Source organism: Antechinus flavipes, chromosome 1 (assembly GCF_016432865.1).
Source record: "Antechinus flavipes isolate AdamAnt ecotype Samford, QLD, Australia chromosome 1, AdamAnt_v2, whole genome shotgun sequence".
NCBI classification, from domain to species: Eukaryota; Metazoa; Chordata; class Mammalia; order Dasyuromorphia; family Dasyuridae; genus Antechinus; species Antechinus flavipes.
The window spans coordinates 564,068,481-564,089,716 of NC_067398.1; the positions used below are offsets into that span (position 1 = coordinate 564,068,481).

At 36.0% G+C, this 21,236-nt stretch overlaps 1 long non-coding RNA gene across 1 annotated transcript in view; it reads right to left on the reverse strand.

The window, feature by feature from the left end:
* Window positions 1-6,373: 6,373 nt before the first annotated feature.
* LOC127544226 (uncharacterized) overlaps window positions 6,374-21,236 on the reverse strand; it is a 43,452-nt gene continuing 28,589 nt past the window's right edge. The window contains exon 2 of the long non-coding RNA XR_007949408.1: window positions 6,374-7,596. This is a non-coding gene — a long non-coding RNA (uncharacterized LOC127544226). The remainder of the gene's footprint in view (window positions 7,597-21,236) is intronic.

A 21,236-nucleotide genomic window follows, 5' to 3' on the forward strand; every position in this document is an offset into this window, starting at 1 on the left:
TCACTGGGGCATACACCTTGGTCCTTGCCCCACTATATACCAGTGTATGTTTTCATTTCCTAATAGAATATAAGCTCCTTGAAGTCAAGGAAAGACTCCTTTCTTGCATTAGTATTCATAGTGCTTAATATAGTTCCTGGCATATAATAAGTACTTGAAGCTTCTTCATTCATTCATTCAACTATTATTCCTGTAAGGGGAAAATGGTCATCAGAAAACTAGAACTTTTAAAATAGATGTTTTCAAGTTCAGGTGATATCATAAACAGGTTGCAATTCCCTTTCCTGTTTACTTGTTCTTCCTTCTTTATGTTAATCATTTCCTAATTATCCTGTATATAGTGTGTTTTGTTGTTTGCTCCATTAAAATATAAGCTCTTTGAGGAGAAGAACTGCCTTCTTCTTTTTGCATCTTTAACACAGCATACTGCCTGGCACATAGTAGGCACTTAATGAATGTTTATTGATTTCCTTGGCCATATGTGTCCCTACATGTGTACTTCACTACTCTTGTAGTTTAAGTTCATACACTTTATCTTCCTCTGTATATTTGGGATAGTATCAGTCCACCCCTTTTGTTAGGGAAAATATTTTGTAACTACTCTTCTTGCCATACCTGTTAAGTAAGTTTCTTTGCTAAAGAAATGAATCTATAGGTTGAATGCTAAGAGGAAGCATCCAGATGGGGGTTAGTGTGAGGGCAGACACCAAACAGGTTACCCTAGGACTTGAACAAAGTAGCAGTCACACCCTCTGAGAAATGGATGTTGGGTGGGTGAGCCTGAGGGAAGCATTAGGAAAATGTCTCAAACGTTCTGCTGAGATGATATTTACTAATATAATTAAGGTTGATCTAGGGAGGCAGAAAACTGGATGGGATAATGACATAGCTATTTTTGACATTGGCCATTTTTCTGACATCCACTGTGAAGGTGTTTTTGCTTTTGAAAAAAAAAAAGTTCCATAGCATAGTAAATAGAGGGCAAACCTTGAACCAATTTAAGCTCCCTCAGCTTTAAAAAATGGGAATTATTACACTTGTACTATCTCCCAAGATTATTGTGAGGAAAATGCTTTGTAAAGCTTACAGCATTATATAAATGTTATTAAATAACATTATCCTTGAACTGAATAACCAACGGGAAGTTTTTACCTGAGTTCAACAGAGAGAGAACCTACCTTTTGGGCAGACTAGACTAATCAGAGCTTATTATATTTATTGAGCCCTTAGTATTCCAGCCACCATGCAAGCACCGTAAATTGAAAAGATGATAGGCAATTCCTGCTCTCAAGATGCTCACAGGCTAATGGGGGAGAGAACATATGATGTGCAAACAGGATGTATACAGGATAAATTGGAGATAATGAACAGAGAGATCCAGAAGACTTCTTACAGAAGGTGGGACTTTAGCTGGAACTTGAAGGAAGCTAAGAGGCAGAATTCTAGCCATGAAAAACAGTGAAAATGTCTGAGGTCAAGAGAAAGAATGTTTATGGGGAGAACAGTAAGGAGGCCAATGTTACTGGATCATAGAATATGTGGGGATGGATCAGGCATAAGGAAACTAGAAAGTTTATCGGATGGGAGGGGGCAAATCATGAAGGGCAGTGAAGATGATGTCTAGAACACAGGAGAGCCAATGCACAAGTGATGGACTGAAGCCACAATTAAAAGGTGAGGAGAAACAATAGGATTGGGTTTATAAGGCAGAGGGAGAGGTAGAACCAGGCCTGAAATCAGGAAGAATTCCCTTCTTGAAAGCAAATATGGCTTCAGACGCATAGTATCTATGTGACCTTAAGCAAGTCACTCAACCCTGTTTGCCGCAGTTTCCTCATCTGTAAAATGGAAGGAAATGCAAATCACTTTAGTACCCTTGTCTAGGAAACACCAAATGGGGTCACCAAAAAGTGGTCCCCCCAAATGGGGGACCAAAAAACAACAAATAACTATGTATAACTTATAAGTAAATAGGTAACAATCAAAGGGAATCTCAGAGTACATGAACATGGAAGTGGTACGTTTGGGATGATGGCAATTTCAATATTATGACCATCTCTGTGCATATTTGGGATGAGGTGGAAGAGGAGGTCATGGTAAAGGAGTATGTTGAAGAACTGGAAGGTTTTAGAGTGTTTGAGTTATTTTTTTCCTTTCTTTTTTCTTTTCTTCTTTCTTTTTTTTTTTGCTGAGGCAATTGAGGTCACACATCTAGGAAGTGTTAAGGGTCTGAGGTTAGATTTGAACTCAGGTCCTCCTGACTTCAGGGCTGGTGCTCTATCCACTGGGGTGCACTTCTTTATTTTGTCCATAGACTTATACAAAATAATGAAGAGGGAAATGAACAGGTCCAAGAGAATGTGGTATATGATAATAGCAATATTGTTTTAAGAGCAACTTTGAACAACTAAGTCATTTTGACTATTATTTGTAATATTACAAATACTCAATGAACTATAAAAGACATATGAAGGAAGGTACTCTCTGGATTCAGAGAAAGAACTGATAAACAGAAATATGCATAGAATGATTTTGCTCATATTTACATATTTATATCTGATGCTCTCTGGATCCAGAAAAAGAACTGATAAATAGAAGTATGCATAGAATGATTTTACACATATTTACACATTTGTATCTGATGGTAGTCATCTGGGGAAGGAGGGGGAAAAAAAAGAAAGATACATGATAACTTTATTATATATTTAAAACAAATAGCAATTTATACATAATAGATTTGCAATTTCATATGCAACATTTTTTTCTATTCTATGTTATGGAAATGCTTGTTTTATTTCTTAAGCTCAAAATAAAATAAGTATTTTAAAATATGTAGGATTCCGTTGCCTATGAAAACTTTATTATATATTTAAAACAAATAGCAATTTATACATAATAGATTTGCAATTTCATGTGCAATATTTTTTCTATTCTATGTTATGGAAATGCTTGTTTTATTTCTTAAGCTCAAAATAAAATAAGTATTTTAAAATATGTAGGATTCAGTTGCCTATGAAGTCAGTATTTGGGAAGGAGAAAGACTATGAGTCTGGTTATGAACTCATTAAAGAAAGAAAGGGGAGTGTCCAGGATGTTGGTAGACCAACAGCTACCAGAATTTCCATGGCGTGTTAGATATGGAATGAGTAAGCTCAGAGGAGGAGAGGTCATCAAGTGATAGGGGTGGAGAGTAAACTTCAAAGTAGCAGTGAAAAACAAGAAGTATTCCGGCTCCCCAGCTGAGTGGGGGAATGAGTAAAAGTGCAGCCAGTGCTGGGAAATGTTTATGGGGATGAGGCAACAGGGAATGATGGTAAGGCACAATTAGATTCAACCCATTATATCCAATCCTTAGTCATGGTTGAAGTCATAGTCTAAAATTAAAAGAAAAGCAGATTTAGGGGGAAAGATGATCTCAATTTAAGATGATCTTGGGATCAGAGATTTAGAGCTGGAAGGGGACTTTAGAAATTGCCTAATCCTACACTCTCATTTTACACACAAAGTAAGTGAGACTAAGGAAAAATAAGTGACTTCCCCAAAATTATGCAGTTGGAAAAAGACAAAGCCCACTGCTGTGAGCTCCCAGTGGGAACAAGCAGCAGCACTAATGTCTACCTAGAGGCATCTAACTGCCACAATGGATTCATTCAGTTCCAGCCTCAGACACTTACTATCTGTGTGACCCATGGCAAGTCAGCTCGGTGTGCCTCAGTTTTCTCAGCTGTAAAGGGGGACAGTAACAGTAGTTACCTCAGGGGTTGTTGTGATGATCAAACGAGATGATATTTCTACACATAACAATTTGTAAATGAGTAAAAAAATTGTAAAATTATTATAGTACCTAATATGCTTATTCTTCCCCCTCTTCTCCTTTCCCATAAGAGTTGAAATAATATAACTGTTCCCTTTAGTTCTCATAGTCAAGGGAAACTTAACAAGGAAGCAGAATAATAAGAGGATCCCTTTTTATTTTGCTTTTCATCAGGTGCCCTTCAAAGGTGGGATGATGTCATTATGGATAGAGCCACAAGGGGGCATATGGGAAGGATGCTGAACTCAAATACTGTAGAGCCAACTGCTTTCTAGGCAGTGGAATGAATGAGCCCTGAGATACTATTTCTGTCTAGAGCAGGCAAGAAGCCGACATCTTTGCAGAAAATCTTCAGGTGCTGCTCTCCTTGTAGCTTAATTCCAACCCAAAGGCTATAGTGGAAGGCTGTAGAAATGTGCTTTTTTTTTTTTTAAATTAAAGTAAAATGGAAAAGCTCACTGCACTTCTGTGTCCTCTGGCTCTTGGGATCATAGGAAAGATTGTGAGATGAAAATCAGGCTGGTCTAAGTTTCATTTAGAATCAAGAATAATAGCATAATAACATTTAATAATTATAATAATGTAATAATAAAAATTAGAGTACAGTCAGCATGCTTTCAGCTTCCACATCCCAGTGACAAGACAAAAGAATTGAGATAAGGATTTAAAATAAGAAATGTTATTGTAGAATGCTGTCTGAAGAGATAACCAGCCTTCGGAAGTGCTACAACTAGGAGCATGAGTCATGAGGACTTCCCCTGGAGGATGTGTTTATAATTCAAGCAAATGACTCATATCAAAAACCACCATGGCTCTTTAAACTGACACAAGGTGATATAAAATATTCTAATAAACTCGTAGTATAATAATCATGGGATAGGTTTGTCTTTGATTTGTTTGATTAACTGATTTTTTTTTACTTTGATTATTTTTAAATTTTATTTTATTTTTGATTTCTGGAATAAAACCAGCATTTATGTAATATGGTATAATTTTAAAAAGATAATTACATGGGCTTTAAATAATTAGACTTCTATTCACTTGATGAAACTAATCCGAAGTTTTTTTCTTTGATGTTTCAAAAAAACACTTGATCTTTCAGTGACTCAGGGTCACCACTAATTTTCAATGCATTATAGATTTGTAGGCCACTGATTAATAGGGCCTTCCAGTTTCCTGAATGTCAAGCAAGTCTGAGTCTATTGTATTTTTGAGATTTTAATTTAAATTTCTTAATGGTCCCCATTTTAAGAATATATATATATATATGTATGTATATATATATTAGAATTTATATAAATATTTTTAGAGGTATAACTCCCAAATGAAGAGATGCTGAATTGAACCAATGATTAAAATTAAAACAAATTCTAAAACCTAATGTGCAGCATGATATATGTGGAAATATGTTCAGAAGAATTGTACATGTGTAACCTATATTGGATCACTTGCTGTCTAGAGGAGAGTAAAGAGAAGGAGGAAGGGGAAAAAATTGGAACAAGAAGTTTTGTAAAATGTTGAAAACTATCTTTGCATGTATTTAGAAAAATAAAAAGCTATTATTGTTTTAAAAAATAAAAAATAGATTTTTTAAAAACCTAAGAGAACTTACACTGAATTTGTAAAAGAGACAACCTTGGATAGAAATTATTAAATCAGGCCTAGGATTTTCTGATGAACAACCTAAGCCTTTAATGTAAGAGAATCCTGAAGGAGCAAAGTGATTTTGTTTTCTGTTATTTTTAATTACAATTTTTTTTACAATTTTTACAATTTTTAATTACAATCCAAAATTAATTTATTAAAGATCAGATAGGAAGAGGAAATTTTGGCTTTAAAGTACTGGGCTTGGAGGTAAGAAGACCTGAATTCAAATATGGCCTCAGACATTTACTAGCTGGATGATCCTGGGCAAGTCATTTGATTTCTATTTGCCTGTTTTTTCTTCTGTAAAAGGGAGATAATAATAGCACTTAGTATGTCTTTCCACTTACTGTGGAAGTTTGTTGTGAGGATCAAATCAGATAATAATTGTAAAGCTTTTAGCAAAGTAGCTCGCATGTAGGCTTTTTTGTGAGAATCCTTTGAGTCCCACAAACTCATACAGTATATTTCTTTGCTATTTATGTATAAATCAAATGTGAAAAAGCAGCAAATCACCAAGACTATTTATTTCAGATTCTGGCCACCAGTGTTCCATTATGAGGTCATTTTGACCTTCTCCCTAAAAAAAAAAGAAAATCTTCAAAATATATTTTCATTCATTCTTTGTTATATGGGGATCTGAAGTTATAGGAAGAGCCAAGAGGGGAAAATATCTTCATATTTTAAAGACTTCTTAAGCTTTGTGTCAGAGGCTCTAAGATGATTTGAAAGGTCTCTTTTGGGAGGATTTCTCACATCTCTGGCCCATTCTAACCCAGAAAATTAAGGACTTGACATATGACATTACCAAACATACCATTACTAACTCCTCTTACAAGTATGATTCTCTTAAGTTAAAAAAAAAAAGTTTAAATACAATAAGAACTAAAAAATGTGATAGTATAATGACCAAACTTGGCCCCCAAAGAAAAGATATTTTATTTTTATTCTTTGCAGATGTGGGGTGGATATATGGAGAACATTACATATAAACATCAGACTTGTTGGATGTGTTGGTTTGTTTTGCTGAATTATTTTTTCTCTTTTTTAATTATTTATTGTAAAAGATTGTCTTGTGGAAGAGGCAGAGAAAATACATTAGGAAATGTACAAGCTGCAAGTAACTAAAAAATAAAAATTGTAGGGAGAAAATTTTAAAAGATAGAAATCTTAACAGAGTTTATGGGAAATATCAACAAACACTAATAAGTAGCAGAGTGTAGGGCATAGAGCAATGGATGGCTACATTGAAAAATGTGCATACTGCAATAATAATAATTGTAGAAAAAGATTGTTAAAGAAGAAAAGTAGTTGAAGAAAACAAAGATTTTTTTACAGAGCTCATGGGAAATATTAACAATCAATCATTAACAAGTAGCATAATGTATGAGGTAGAGCAATGGATGGATACAGTGGGAAATAAATGTACATGCCCTGAAAACAAAAGATATCAGCAATAAAACTGTAGGAAAACATTTTTAAAAAGGAAAAGGAAAAAATTTCCAGTAGAAGAAAAGAAATAGAGATTTTTAACAGAGCTCGTGGAAATAACCACTGATAGGCAACAAGATACGGGGAATAAAGTGATGAATTTGGAATTAGGAAGATCTGAGTTTTGATTCCTGCCTCAAATATTATTAGCTTGTCACTCAGCCCACCCTAGGCCTGTTTCCCAATTTGCCGAATGAGGGGCTTCTAAGGTCAGTTCAAACTCTCCATCTCTAATGCTGGGAAGCTTTCCCAGTGGTGCACTGGGTAGGGCTGCTCGCTAGAGCATCGATCGCCTTTGTTCTCCTGCCGAAGTAGGCTGCAGTTCTCGGCCGCGCCCAGCAGGTGGCATTCAGCATCCTTCCTCTGGCCGCTCTCCCTGAGGTTCTCAGCAGGTGTCCCTCATTGTCGCTGCCGCAGCTGCGGACCAGGCAGTCCCCCATCCTCCCCCCACCCCCCGCCCCTTCCAGACACCGGTCACTCTTCCGGCTGTTGTACCCAGCTCCCAGTCTGGGTATGGATTGCCAGTATTTGTGACGTTTTTAGTGCAATAGCTCTTTTGGCCTTAGAGGGGGGAAAGTCCCGGTCCAAATTCTCCTGAACGTGGGTTGGAGGAAGAAAGGAAATAAAATCATCCTAATGGGTTTGATCTACAAAGGAAAAAAAAAAAAAACATAGCGTAAATGGAAAACCATCTAACCCTGAATTCTAAGACCTGGGATTAGAATTTCTAAACCTTTGGAAAGTGTGCTTTGTTCTGCAGGCTTTGCTCCTCGATAGCCTCATTAGCCCTTTTTTTCCCCCAAAGGAAAAATCTCTCCGAAGCGGGAACTGCGACCCTTGGGAGAGAAGGGTTGTACCAGAATTTCACTGCCTTCGTGTGATGTCCAGTCAAACTCGGGTGTCTCCACTCTGAAGCCTCTCCTCGGACTACGGCTCCCAGCAACCTGATAAAAGCAGCCCCGCAATCAGAAACAAGTCTTCTCTTATTTTTTAAAAGACATTTCCCTCAATGACAAGGACTGAACTTGTCGGTCCATAGCTCCATATTCCCTTTTCTTCAGCACCTGGTCTGTTTCCCACGGGTTTCAGCAATTCCGACAGGTCAGGTAATTAAGGGAAATTCCATTTCTTCTTCCTCAGTACTCCGTCCAGCATTGCAATGCCGTTCTGGGATCAACTTGGTGGGATCATTCAAATTACCCAAGATTACTTCCTTTAGTATTCAGGGCAGAGGAAACGAAGCATCCTCAAAGATTACTGGACTCCAATGGGAGAAAATTAAATGTGAAATTAATAGTCCCCAGTACTGCTTTATGATTCCTAATTAAACACCATTGTAAGTAGAAAGACAATTATGAAACAGCTTCATTTTAAAAATAAGGAGGCTGGAAGTCAATTTCTTCATTTTCTTACCTGTCAATACCTGGGGTTTTGTTTGTTTGTTTGTTTTGTTTTGTTTTGTTTTTGGTGGCACTATTTCTTATGAAGAGAAAGAGAGGTAATGTAGTATAAAGTGAAAGAATACCAATAATGGGATTAGAAAAACAAAGTTCTTGTTCCCATCCTGTTATTCAATAGCTAGGTACATTGGTTCTCAGTTTCCTCATATGTAAGTAAGACTAAATCTAAGGTCCTTTCTATTAAAAGAAAAAAAAAAGCCATGGCCCTCAGGATAATCAAAATTAATTAAATATTGCAATGAATTAGAAAGAGGGAGTGGAATCTGCTCTTAGAAATCTGCATAGATGCTGGACAGTTGCCTCTCAATTTTTTTTTTCCAGGCAAGATTTTAAGATTTTATGTTCGATTTTCTATTGTCTTTGAAGAATTAATGAAGAGAAGCATTGTTCACTAAATCACAGTCCTTATTCTGAGGCTGAAGTCCTAGAAATTCTGAAAAGCTTTATTTTTAATTTTAAAAATGTAGGAGACAGAGGGCATTTTGATGTTTAGGTATAAACCACCTTTCTCTGGGTCTTCTCTCTCATCTCCTTCTTCCTTCATTAGCCCCTCCCTTCCCCATTTTCCTTTCCTTTTCCTCTCTATGCACCCTTATTTCTGCCCTATATCTCTTTTCCTTTGCTATACACCTCCCTTTTCCTTTAAAGTTCTCTGCCCACTTTTCATATTCTTTCCTTCTCTCTTTATTGAGGGGAAAGCAGAAAAAAAAAAAAAAAAAAAGGGAAGAGGGGAGGGAAGCAGTTCGACAGATTCTATGTTAAGAGCTCATGGTAATTTCCTGTATAAGCAGACAGTCTGTCTCTAAGGCAGCTTTCTAGAATCAAGCCACCTCCTCACTCCAATAGGTTCTTTTTTGAAAAGCAGCATCCTCTCCCCCTTAACAGCAGCTTTCCAAAGCAATAGCCTTTCCCCCTTACCACCACCTTCCTTTACCATGAATCCCTAACTTCCCTCAACACTTCTGACAAGTGCAGGCAGGAAGATTTTTGCCTGCAGCAGCTGATGCATGTTCATGGGCACACGAAAAAAGATTCTCAGTTCAAGTTATCTTAGTCAAGGGGGACTTGATGCAAAAGGAAAATCAGATTATCATTACAGATTTGATTCAAAAGGAAAAAAGCTTAATATGGATGGAAACTCACTTAGCCCTGACCCCAAGAATCTTGCCATGCTAGGACTAGGATTAGAATCACAAGTATTTTTATAGAATAGATTTTTGTCCCCTCTTCCCAAAAGTTCCACACCAGCCCCATTCCTCTCAGAGAATAGTGATTTGAAGTGCTCAGCTTTCTTTACATCTGCACAGCCCAAAAAGGAAGGGAAGGCCCTCATTATGGTTGAGCTGACTGCCTCCCACCATGCTTGTCACAGCCCTAATTCAAATGATTCCTTTTTTGTTTTGTTTTGTTTTCAGAGGATGGGGGGCAATCTTGGAAGAGTACCAAAAAAGACATCCTCCCTGGGGACTTAACCTTAGATTTGCGCTAGGGCAAACATTTGTATCTTGCCCCAGCAGGCAAATTTGAGAGGAGGAACCCAAAATCCAAGAAAGAAAATGAAGGTGGAGGGGCGGCAGAGAATTTTCAACATATAGTAAAATTTTCCCAGCAAGCCCTGCTAATTCTCTGTATGATGGCAGTATCTGCTGCTTCTTCTCCCTATCTCTCTATCCTTCTCCTGTTGATACTCCAACGGCAACATCCTTCATCATTTCATTTCAATTCAACAGACACTTTTTAAGCACTTTCTACTGTTCAAGCACTATGCTAAATCCTGGGGGTAGGGGTGGGAGAGGGTAGGGAGACAAAGAAAAAGAATTTCAAGAATTTATATCTTACTGGCTGAAAACAACTTGTACTCAGTCAAATAAATCTAAAATAAATACTGTACCAAGTAAATACCAAATAACAACAGAAGGAAAGCTGAGCTGGCATTTGACTTGAGCCTTGAAACTGGGGGTTCCAAGAATGGGGGAGCAATCCAATCATTAAACCAAAGACTCAGAAGGTGGAAAATCAGCGTATAGAAAAATAGGAAGTCAACTACTTGGCTGGAACTACAGAATATATAAAAGGAAAATTAGGAAATTGATCTAGAAAGATAGCTTGGTACATTGTTCCTAAATATCTCCTAGGTATAAGTAATTATTTTTTATTACATTAAGTAAAGAAATGAATGGTACATTTAAGTTTTATTTATAGGAGTCCAGAGGAGGTGAGGGTGTTAAGGGAAGACAATTCCTAGAGAAGGTAAGATTTGAGCCAGTTCTTGAAGCATATGTAGAATTCAGAAAGACAGAAGAGGAGATAGAAGAGCATTCCAAGTGGGGAGATCATTATGAGAGTCATCCTGTAATAAAATGGCTAAGGCAAAAAAAGATGGAAATCCAGAGATTTTGTTTCTTTCCCTCTAATATTCCCAACACTAAAAACTGTGATTCTGATACTTATTAACTATGTGACCACAGGAAGATGGCCCTTCCCTTAGGACAGACCCTTAGGACAACTAGTAGTAGTGCAATAGAGAGGAATCCAAGCCTAGAATCTGGAAGACTCCTCTTCCTGAGTTCAAATCAAGACCCAGTTACTTACTAGCTACATGACCCTGAGCAAGTCACTTAACTCTGTTTGCCTTAATTTCCTCATCTATAAAATGAGTTGGAGAAGGAAATGGCAAACCACTCCAATATTTTTGCCTCTTAGTCACAGAGTTGGACATAACTGAAAACAGTCATTTTCAATGACAATACACAGTTTCCTCACCTAAAATAAATAATACTTATACAACTTGCCTCATAGAATTGTTGTGAGGCAAAAAACTTTGTAATCTTCAAGTGTTTAAAAAAAAAAAAGTATGAGCTATTATAGCAATTTTTTTTTTAATGTTTTTTACCATATAGAAAAACTAACTCATTTATTCTCAGCTAGCTTTTGGGCATAGCATGCATTGGAACTAGGTGACAACCTAAGAAAATACCATTTTTCACTGATGACTCAAAAATGCCTGGAAGCAAGATAGTGGAGTGGATAGAGGGCTGGACTTGATTTCATATTCAGCATACACTTACTAACTGTGTGACCCCAGGAAGGTCATTTAACCTCATTCTGCCTCAATTTTCTTATCTGTTAAGTGAGGATAATAAAAGCACCTATTTCCCAAAATTGTTGTAAGGAAAAAATGAAGCAAAATGCTTTGCAAATCCTAAAGCACTATGTAAAGTTCAGTTATTCTTCTTCTAATACCTAAACTTTCTTTGAAATCAACAACAAAAGTACCCACCTTCCTGTTAGAGACACACTTCAAATATTCAGGTCATTTGCTTAGCAGAGAGATAACTGGCATCCTGATCTCTATGAAATATAAAAATTTTTTCATAACAGGTTACCAGTCTGGTCCACTTTTCAACACAAGTGATTACTTAGATTACCACCTCATTTCACCACCAAGAAATCAGAAAGGGATGCAGAATGTCCCCCACCAAAAAAGTGCCTGTTATTTTATTAAAATGTATGTTTTAATATAATGCAAATAGTTGGAAATGTAGGCTTTTATCTGAGATTTTATTCATTTTTGTATTTGATTGTTAGTATTTATTAAGATTTTTATTTCTTAAGATTAAAATTATTTTTAAAAGAGAGATTCAGTGAGGGTAGACTAAAAAGCAACTTTGTGGGTATATGAGAGCTAGAATTAGCATCCTTCAAATCCAAATAATTGTTAGGCAAGAGGCATATATTATCTGTCTCCTGAATAAATCTTTTGATTTTCCGTTGGAACCTTTCCTCTGAGTTCATAGCATTATGCCCGAGGTCTGCAATCATGGAGGTCGAACAGAACAAAAGACACTCAAGCAAAACAGAGCTTGCTGAGACAAACCAAGCAATCAGAATGCAGAGACAGGTAGAAAGGAGAAGATGCTTTTTTTTTTTTTTTTTTTTTTTTTTTTTTTTTTTTGAGGTGGGGGATGGTGGGAAAAGAGACTGAGGTTTGATTATACAGTATTTTGTGTTTTTGAGAATGTCAAAACTAGGAAATAATGCTAGAAAGAGCAATGTGATTTTTAGCATGTTTGAAGCACCAGATTCCTAGATTATACCATCTTTCATGCTCAGAGCTATTCATGACGTGGGGTTTTTTGATGCAGGAGAGATTCTAATGCGTTACTCAGCCTGCATCTTACTCCTAGAACAAAGGCTGGCTCCTTCATATGGAATATGGCTGCCAAGAGAAAATATTTTCTGGGGTTTTTTTCTTTCAGATTCTGAAAATAGGAATGTTTACCCAGATGAGTGAAGATAAAGATAATTAGGGTTGTTGTATCTTAAAGAAAGCCAGCAAACAAACTGAGGGGTGAATGGGATTAGTCCAGTTAGTAAAATGTCAGAGAGAGAAAAAATATACATAATATTATTTGTAGTGGCATAAATAATTTATAGAAAGAAAAGCAAAGGAATTCAATGTGTGTGTCTACCTAGCAAAGCAGAAAGCTAAACTGGCTAAGGCTCCCACACAGCCGTCAGCTAGAACCACACCCAAACCATCCTGTTTTTAAAGAGCTCTTGATAGGGAGGTATCACAGCCTCTCAGTATCATTTTAAAGTTTAATAACACAATGTCATGAGGAAAGGGTTCTTTAAGTCTAACCTAAATCCCTCAGGCTGCAATTGTAGACAATTATCTCTGCTTTCCACCTCAGTGATAGTGAATCCAGTTTTGATGACTATATAGTAAGTCAACTATCTAAAGGCTCTTATTAAATCATCCCTAACCTGTAATGAGCTTTCGCTCCCCTAAACTCCCTTAGCCTTTCTGTCTATATTTCAAATTTGGATGCATATTACAAAAGGAGTATTTTGTCTTTTTAAGTTCTACAGGGATAAGAAGATCAAAGAAAAGAAAAGATAAATGCTTGGAGTAGATGGGACAATGATAACAGATAATGATAAAGAACATTTTTGTCATGCTTACTATGCACTGTGCTAAGCATTTTACAAATATCTCAATTGATTCCTTACAATAACCAGGAAAGATAGGTGCTATTTCCCCATTTTACAGATGAAAAAATTAAGGCAGAGATTAAGTGACTTGCCTAGGGTCATGAAGCTAACAAATGTTTGAATAGGTGTTTTCCAGACTGTTGAATTCATTGCACTAACTAGCTGCCTCTGCAGCTTAAACATGGATGTCTCTAGTATAATATACCCCAGGGATCCGAACAATATCTTTGACTGTTCCAGGTCCATATTTTTATAAAAACCTCGAAAGAAGGGGTAGATGGAATGTTTATCACTTTCACATGTCACAAAATTATAAAGAACAGCCAAAACACTATTCTGCAAAATTGGGATCTGACAAGCCAGAACAATGGGCTAAATTTAAAAAGATATTTCATAGGAATAAATGTAAAATCGTTCACTCACAATCAGAAAATCAATCACAAGTACAGAATTAGGAAGACATAGATACTTGTTCAAAGACAAAGAGATTTTAGAACATTATAAATTCAAAAGGAATCAACACTGTGAGAAGCAAAAACAAAAAACACAAGCAATTTTATGATTCATTAAAAGCAACTAGAATTTCTTGAACACCTACTATGTACAGTCATTGTGCGAGGTGAAGCTACAGTAAAACAAAAATTAATAAGTTCTGGACCTCCAGGAATTTATATTCAGGGGAAACAATATGTATGTATTTAAATAAATAGAAAACATATGGGCATCTAAATGGCACAGTGGACAGAGCACCAGACCTGGAATCAAGAAGACATGAGTTTAAATTCAGCCTCAGCAACTTACTAGCTTTGTGACCCTAGCCAAGTCACTTAACTCTATTTACCTCAATATCTTTATCAGTAAAATGAACTGGAGAACAAAATGGCAAATCACTCAACTATTTTTGCCAAGAAAACCCCAAAATGAGTTGTGGAGAGCCATACATAATGGAACACCAACAAGAAAACAAATACAAAATAAATAAAAAGTAACATGGATTGTGCAATGATCAACTATGAAAGATTTGGTTCTTCTCAGTGGTTCAGTGATCCAAGGCAATGCTAATAAACTTTGCATAGAAAATGCCATCTGCATCCAGAAAGAGAACTATGGAAAATAAATGTAAATCAACACACATGCTGTGTTCACTTTTTTAAAAATGTCTTTTTTTTTCTCTGATGGTTTTTCCCTTTTGTTCTGATTTTTCTCTTCCAACATGATTCATAAAGAAATGTGTATTTTAAAAGTTAATATAGATATAATTTTAGAAAAAAAATTTTAAAAAGTTTTTAAATAAACAATAACAGATAGCACTTTAAAAATTAAATAAATGATAAATAAACAAATACAAGGTGATTTTTTGACAGGCAGTTGGGGGAAGAATCAGAGAAGGCCTTACATAGAAAGTGTCACTAAAACTGAACCTGGAAGGAAACAAGGGATTCTGAGAGACTGAGATCAAGATGGGAGACAAGGGAAGAGCCAAGGCAAAAATATACAAAAAAGAGTTGGAATGTCATAGATGAGGAACTCAAGGTCAATTTGATCAGACTGCAGAGTATATGGATAATAAGGCTAGAAAGATAAGTTGAGGCCAGGTTGTTAAGGGCTTTAAATGTCAAACAAAGGAATTTATATTTGATCTTAGAAGCCATAGGAAGCCACTGGAGCTTACTGAGCAGGAGAGCAATGCGTTCTGACCTGTATTTTAGGAATAGCACTTTGACAGTGGGGTGAAGCACGAACTGGAAAATGGAGAGACTAGTCAGTCAGTCAAGAAAAATAAATTAAGCACCTATTATATGTCAGGCAGTGTGCTAAGTGCTGGGGAAACTAAAGGAAAAGGCCTTTCTCTCACTGAGCTCACAGTCTGGTGGATGAGGCACCATGTAAACAAGATATATATACAGATAGATAGATAGATAGATAGATAGATAGATAGATAGATAAATAGATAGATAGACAGACAGACATAGATACATTTAACTATCTATCTATATTTACATTTATTTATCTATATATACAGGGTAGATATATATCTATGATAAATATAAATATTAAGATATAGATATATAAATATAGAGATAGATACAGCAGAAATATAGATATATCATCTCTTTCTATCTATATATTTATATATATACATGTATATATATATATATATACATGAATATGTATATATATATATATACATATATATATTTACAAGATAAATGGGAGATAGTCTATTAAAAGAAGGCATTATGGAGATCAAAAAAGCCTTCTTGTAAAAGATAAGATTTTAACTGAGTCTTATTGGAAGCCAGAGAAGCCCAGGAGATAGAAATGAGCAGAGAGAGCATTCCAGGCATGCAGGGTTTGTAGGACTATTAAGAACCCATAGAAACAGTCCAGACAAGAAATCTTATTACTCATCCTTCACTTTCAAAGAGGACCAAGGACATCACAGTGTGATGTTTTGACTTGTAAGTGAATTGGATTTAAGCAAGGCAGAACTGTGCAAAGTCATCAGTCTTACATTCTTTCTTCTCAAATTCCAGCAGCAAGACAAAAGTCAAGATGACTAATGACAGCCTGAGGTGCAGTGGGTGACGTTGATGTCTTTCATATCTGTCCAATCCCCAAGTACTCCAGAGTTTCTACTTCAGCTACCTTCATGGACACTGGAACAAATTGGTCTCATCTGCCCCTTCCACTGGGGAAAATCTTCACATGTTTGGATAGATATCTCTCTCACTCACCTACAGATTGGAAGCCATTGGTTACCCTCAACTTGCTCAGCCCATCTACTGAGACAATTTTACCAGGATATGGCTTCTTCACAGGTCACAGATTCTTGGAGCCACAGGTGAGAGTTGGATGACAGGTAGACAGCAAAGGTAAAGGAAAAGGGCTTGGCAATCTTTCACACCAGAGTCCACTAGACCTCCCTGAACATGGCAGCCTTGTACAACAAGATGTAGACAAGAGGTGATAAAGACTTTAAATAAAGAGGTGCTATTAGGAAAAAAGGGGACAAATGTGAAAAATATGCAAGTAGAAAGGACAAGATTTGATGTGAAATGAGAAAGAATAAGGCATTCAGAATAATACAGAAGTTATAAACTCAGATGATTGAAAGAATGGTGATATTTTCAAAAGAAATAGGGACATCCATTAAAATAAAGTTGGACTTGTTCCCCTTATTATAGTTAAAACTGAAAAGGGAGAAATATAAAAGCAGAAACGGGACTAGCCTGGGAAAGTACTTAGGGAAAGAGGAATTTTGAGGATTAAGAATAAACAAGAAGAGGAAGACATAGGGAGAGATGAGCTAGGAGGTTTGTGTGGGATCTTCAACAGTTGTATGAAAGGTTTCTAGAATAAAGGCAGGATTGGGTGGAGGAAGAAAGAAGTGAGCTAGGTATTGAGCTCCTTGAGAAACTGCCACTGTTGGGTAATAAATTTGGATAAAATGAATCATGGAAAAGGAATTTGCTGAATGATGGCAGCAAAGAGATAGTCTGGAATGTCAGGGAGAACCAGTGTGTTGGAGACAAAATAATAAAAGCATAAAGATAACTGAAGAATTGTGAAGACCTTGGATGTAACCATTATAGAATCAACTGTGTATAAAGCATGATATACAATATACAGGATACATTTGGGGTAACCTCTGAGGGAAGGCAATAAGATTAAGGAAGACTGCATAAAGTTTCTGGTAGAAGATTGGATTTTAGCTGGCACTTGTAGAAGGTCAGGGAAACCCAAAGGGGGAAATGAGGAAGGAGAAAATTCCAATCATTAGAGACAGCCAAGGAAGAGTTGAAGTTAAAGAGATAAGGTATTGTTTGTAAGGAAGAAGATGGAGGCCAGTGTTTTTATATTGAAAAATACCTGGAAAGGGTAAGGAGAAGAATGAGGTGTAATATTGGAAGGCTGGAAAGGAACCAAATTATAAAGCCCTTTAAAAACCATATAGGATTTTATATTTGATTCTAGAGATTCCAAGTAATGTTACTGTTCAGTCATTTTAGTCATGTCCTTCTCTTCATGACCCTATTTGGGATTTTCTTGGCAGAGATACTGGAGTGGTTTGTCATTTTTTTCTAGCTTATGTTATAAATGAGGAAACTGAGGCAAACAACGTGACCAGAATCACACAATATGCGAGATCAGATTTGAACTCAGGAAGATGAGTCTTTTTGACTCCAGACCTTGCACTCCATCCCTAACTGACTCTATAAGATAATAGGGAGCTTTACTGAATAGGATTGAGGAGAGAAGGGTACTGTGGTAACAAAACCATATATTTAGGATACTAAAGGCGAGAAAACACCCTCCATAAATGCAGATCACCACCTCCTCTGCACTTTGGAGAAGTGACTTGCCTCAAGTTACAAAGTCACCTATACCAGAGGACTGGAAATCAGATCTTCCTGACTTTAAGGCCAGCTTATCAGCCACTAGACCAACTTGCCTTTATTTTATTCATAATAGCAAAAAAAAAAAAAAAAAAAAAAAAAAAGCTAGATCATTCATATGACCAACATATAATATCTGAACAAATGGATATGTAACTGTCACATTTTATTATTTCAGTAGAAATGATACATATTGAGACTAGCAAAGGGAACAAAGGAGACTTATTTGTAATTTTATTAGTTAACATGAATCTTTAAATAAATTGCAAATAACTTGGAGAATGTGGTTTTATTTTACAATTTCTCTGTGTATTTGAATGGCTTTTGCTGATGATTTCTAAATGAAGAATGATTTGAATGCTCTTTTTCTATTTATGTTTCCCAGGATGCTGATTCATGTTTAGCTTGTTATCTACTCTCTCCCCTAGATCATAAAGTCATGCTGACACATAGTCATTTCCTCAACTTATGTTTGTAAAGTTTGATTTTCTTCTCAAAGTATACAGCAGCTTGATTTTCTTCTTGGATGCCCAAATTAAATATAACCTTATGGAAGGCCAATTAGTGCATAGTTTTCTATTTTTTCCTTGTCCCTTTTTCACATTGTGCCTACTAGAAGGTTCTGCATACAATTATTGCTGTTGTTATTCAGTCATGTCCAACTCTTAGTGATCCATCTCATGTGGGATTTTCTTGGCAAAAATACTAGAGTGATTTTCCATTCCAGTTTATTTTACAGATAAAGAAACTGAGGCAAACAGGGTTAATTGACTAGCCCAGGATCACACAACTAGTAAGTGTCTGAGGCTGAATTTGAAATAATGTCTTCATGATTCCAAATCTGGTACTGTATCCACTATGGATTATTAGTTAACTAATAATTCATGGAAAAAAGCAATACTTGTGAATAGATTGTTTATTTTTAAACAATAGCTTTTATTTTCAAAATATATACATAGTTTTCAACAGTCACCCTTGTAAAACTTTGTGTTCTAAATTTTTCTCTCCCCATTCCCCTCACTTCCTCCTCTAGACAGCAAGTAATTCAATATATGTTAAAGATGTGTGATTCTTCTATACATATTTCCATATTTATCATGCTGAAAGCATAATAAAATCAGATCAAAAAGGAAAAAATAATGAGAAAAAAAAACATAATGCAAGCAAACAACAACAAAAAGACTAAAAATATTATGTTGTGAACCACACTCAGTCCCCACAGTCCTCTTTCTGGATGTAGATGGCTCTCTCCATCACAAGTCTATTAGAGTTGACTTGAATTGCCTCACTTTTGAAAAGTTGTTAATCATCACATAATCTTATTGTTGCTGTGTACAATGTTCTCCTGGTTCTACTTATTTCACTTAGCATCAATTCATGTAAATTTCTCCAGGCCTTTCTGAAATCATCCTGCTGGTCATTTCTTATAAAACAATAATATTTCATAACATTTATATATCATAATTTATTCAGCTATTTCCCAACTGATGAGCATTCGCTCAGTTTCCAGCTCCTCACCACTACAAAAAGGGCTGCTACAAACATTTTTATCCTTGTAGGTTCTTTTCTCTTTTTAATGATCTCTTTGGGATGTAGACCCAGTAGAGACACTTGCAGTTTGATTTTATGTTTGGACATCCAAATAAAATATAATCTTATAGAAAGCCAATTAATGCAATGTCTTCTATTTCTTGCCCCTTTTTCTTATTATGTCTTGTAGAAGGCTCTACACATAATTATTGTTGTTGTTCTTACAGTTGTGTTCAGCTCTTAGTGGCTCCATTTGGGGTTTTCTTGACAAAGATACTGGAGTGATTGTCCATTCCTTCTCCAGTTCATTTTACAGATAAAGTAACTAAGGCAAACAAGGTTAATTGACTTGCCCAGCATCACACAACTATTAAGTGTCTGAAGCTGTATTTGAATTCTGCTCTTCCTTGACTCAGGTGCTCTATTCACTGTATCAGCTAACTGTTCCTCTATACACAATAGATACTCAAAAATGTTTGTTAACTAATTAATCCATGGAACAAAGCAATTCCTGTCAAAGAGCCAGTTAATATATTATTGATGGATTTGTGCATTGGTCCAAGAATCCTGGAAAATATTTTGGAACTGAGAGAAGAATGACAAAACTATTTATACCCAACGACTCAGAGACTGCATTATAATGACTCTAAGAAAGTACAGAGGAATGAAGTACAAGGATTTGGGTTTGAATCCTGCCATTAGCACTTACTACCTATAGGACTGTTGACAAATCATTTAATCTTTGTAGACCACAATTTTCTCATCTGTAATATAACACTGGAGGAAACTTCTATCTTTGATCCTTTAAGTTCAGCGATGAGGGGAAAGTCCCATATGTTCTCAATTATTTTTAATTTTTTTCTGCATTATTTACATGTTAAAAATTGTCTTTTAACAAAACAAAAATGAAAACAAAGTAAGTGTTAGTGAATGATTGAATACATTATGGTATAGGAAGGTGATGACACGTTGTAAGAAATAATGAACATAAATGTAAAGGAGGGGAATTGGGTTTTCAAGGACTCAATTTTATTTACTCATGGAGAAAGAACCAATAGTAACATGTATGAGATACCGTGAGTGAATCAAATAGGGTGAAGAATGATTAGTCACACTTTAGGGTAAACTTTAAAAGGTTATTCAGTGAGTCATGGAAGAAGATTAAAATAGGAACTCAACTCCAGATAAGAGTATAAGACACATGGTATTGGAGAATGGGAACCTATAAAAAAACTGGAAAAGTGTTTTTCTAAAGACTCTGTTCTTTGGGTAGGGATTCAGAGCTAACAACAACAGAAAATAAGGAGAATTACAGATCCTTTGATACAACTGCTCATAGTTAAAAGGAGCATTTATATTGGGAAACCCATCTAAGCCAAAAGTTGGTAGTAGGATGGGGGGCAAATTGAAGTGTTTGAACAACTCATATTACCACAAGGGAATGCCCTTGTCCTAACATCATTTTCCTTCCTTCAATATCTTTATCTTTTATTTAATATTTTAACTTTTCAATCTTTTCAACCTTTGAATGCTTTGGCCCATTAACATATTGTCTCTTGTTAGAGATGGCTCTAACACCAGTACTCTTTAGTTTAGCTTTGATTTGGGGGCAAAATGGGGCAATCCTAAGATACTGACAAATGTTGACAAAAATGTTGTTGTAACAAGGGTGATATTTGTCTTCAATTTTAGAAAATGAGACCTTGCTTGACTTCTCATGAAACATGTCTGATTAGTGCATCATCAGGATAAGGCAACTGGTACAGTTTTAGGTACTCTCCAGCTCTGAAAAGCTTAGACTCCACATGGCTGGGACTTTTTAGTGAGGAAGGATATAGGAATGAGCATTTCTCTAGGACCTTGAATATATCAGGCATTGTGCCAACTGTCTTAAAAATG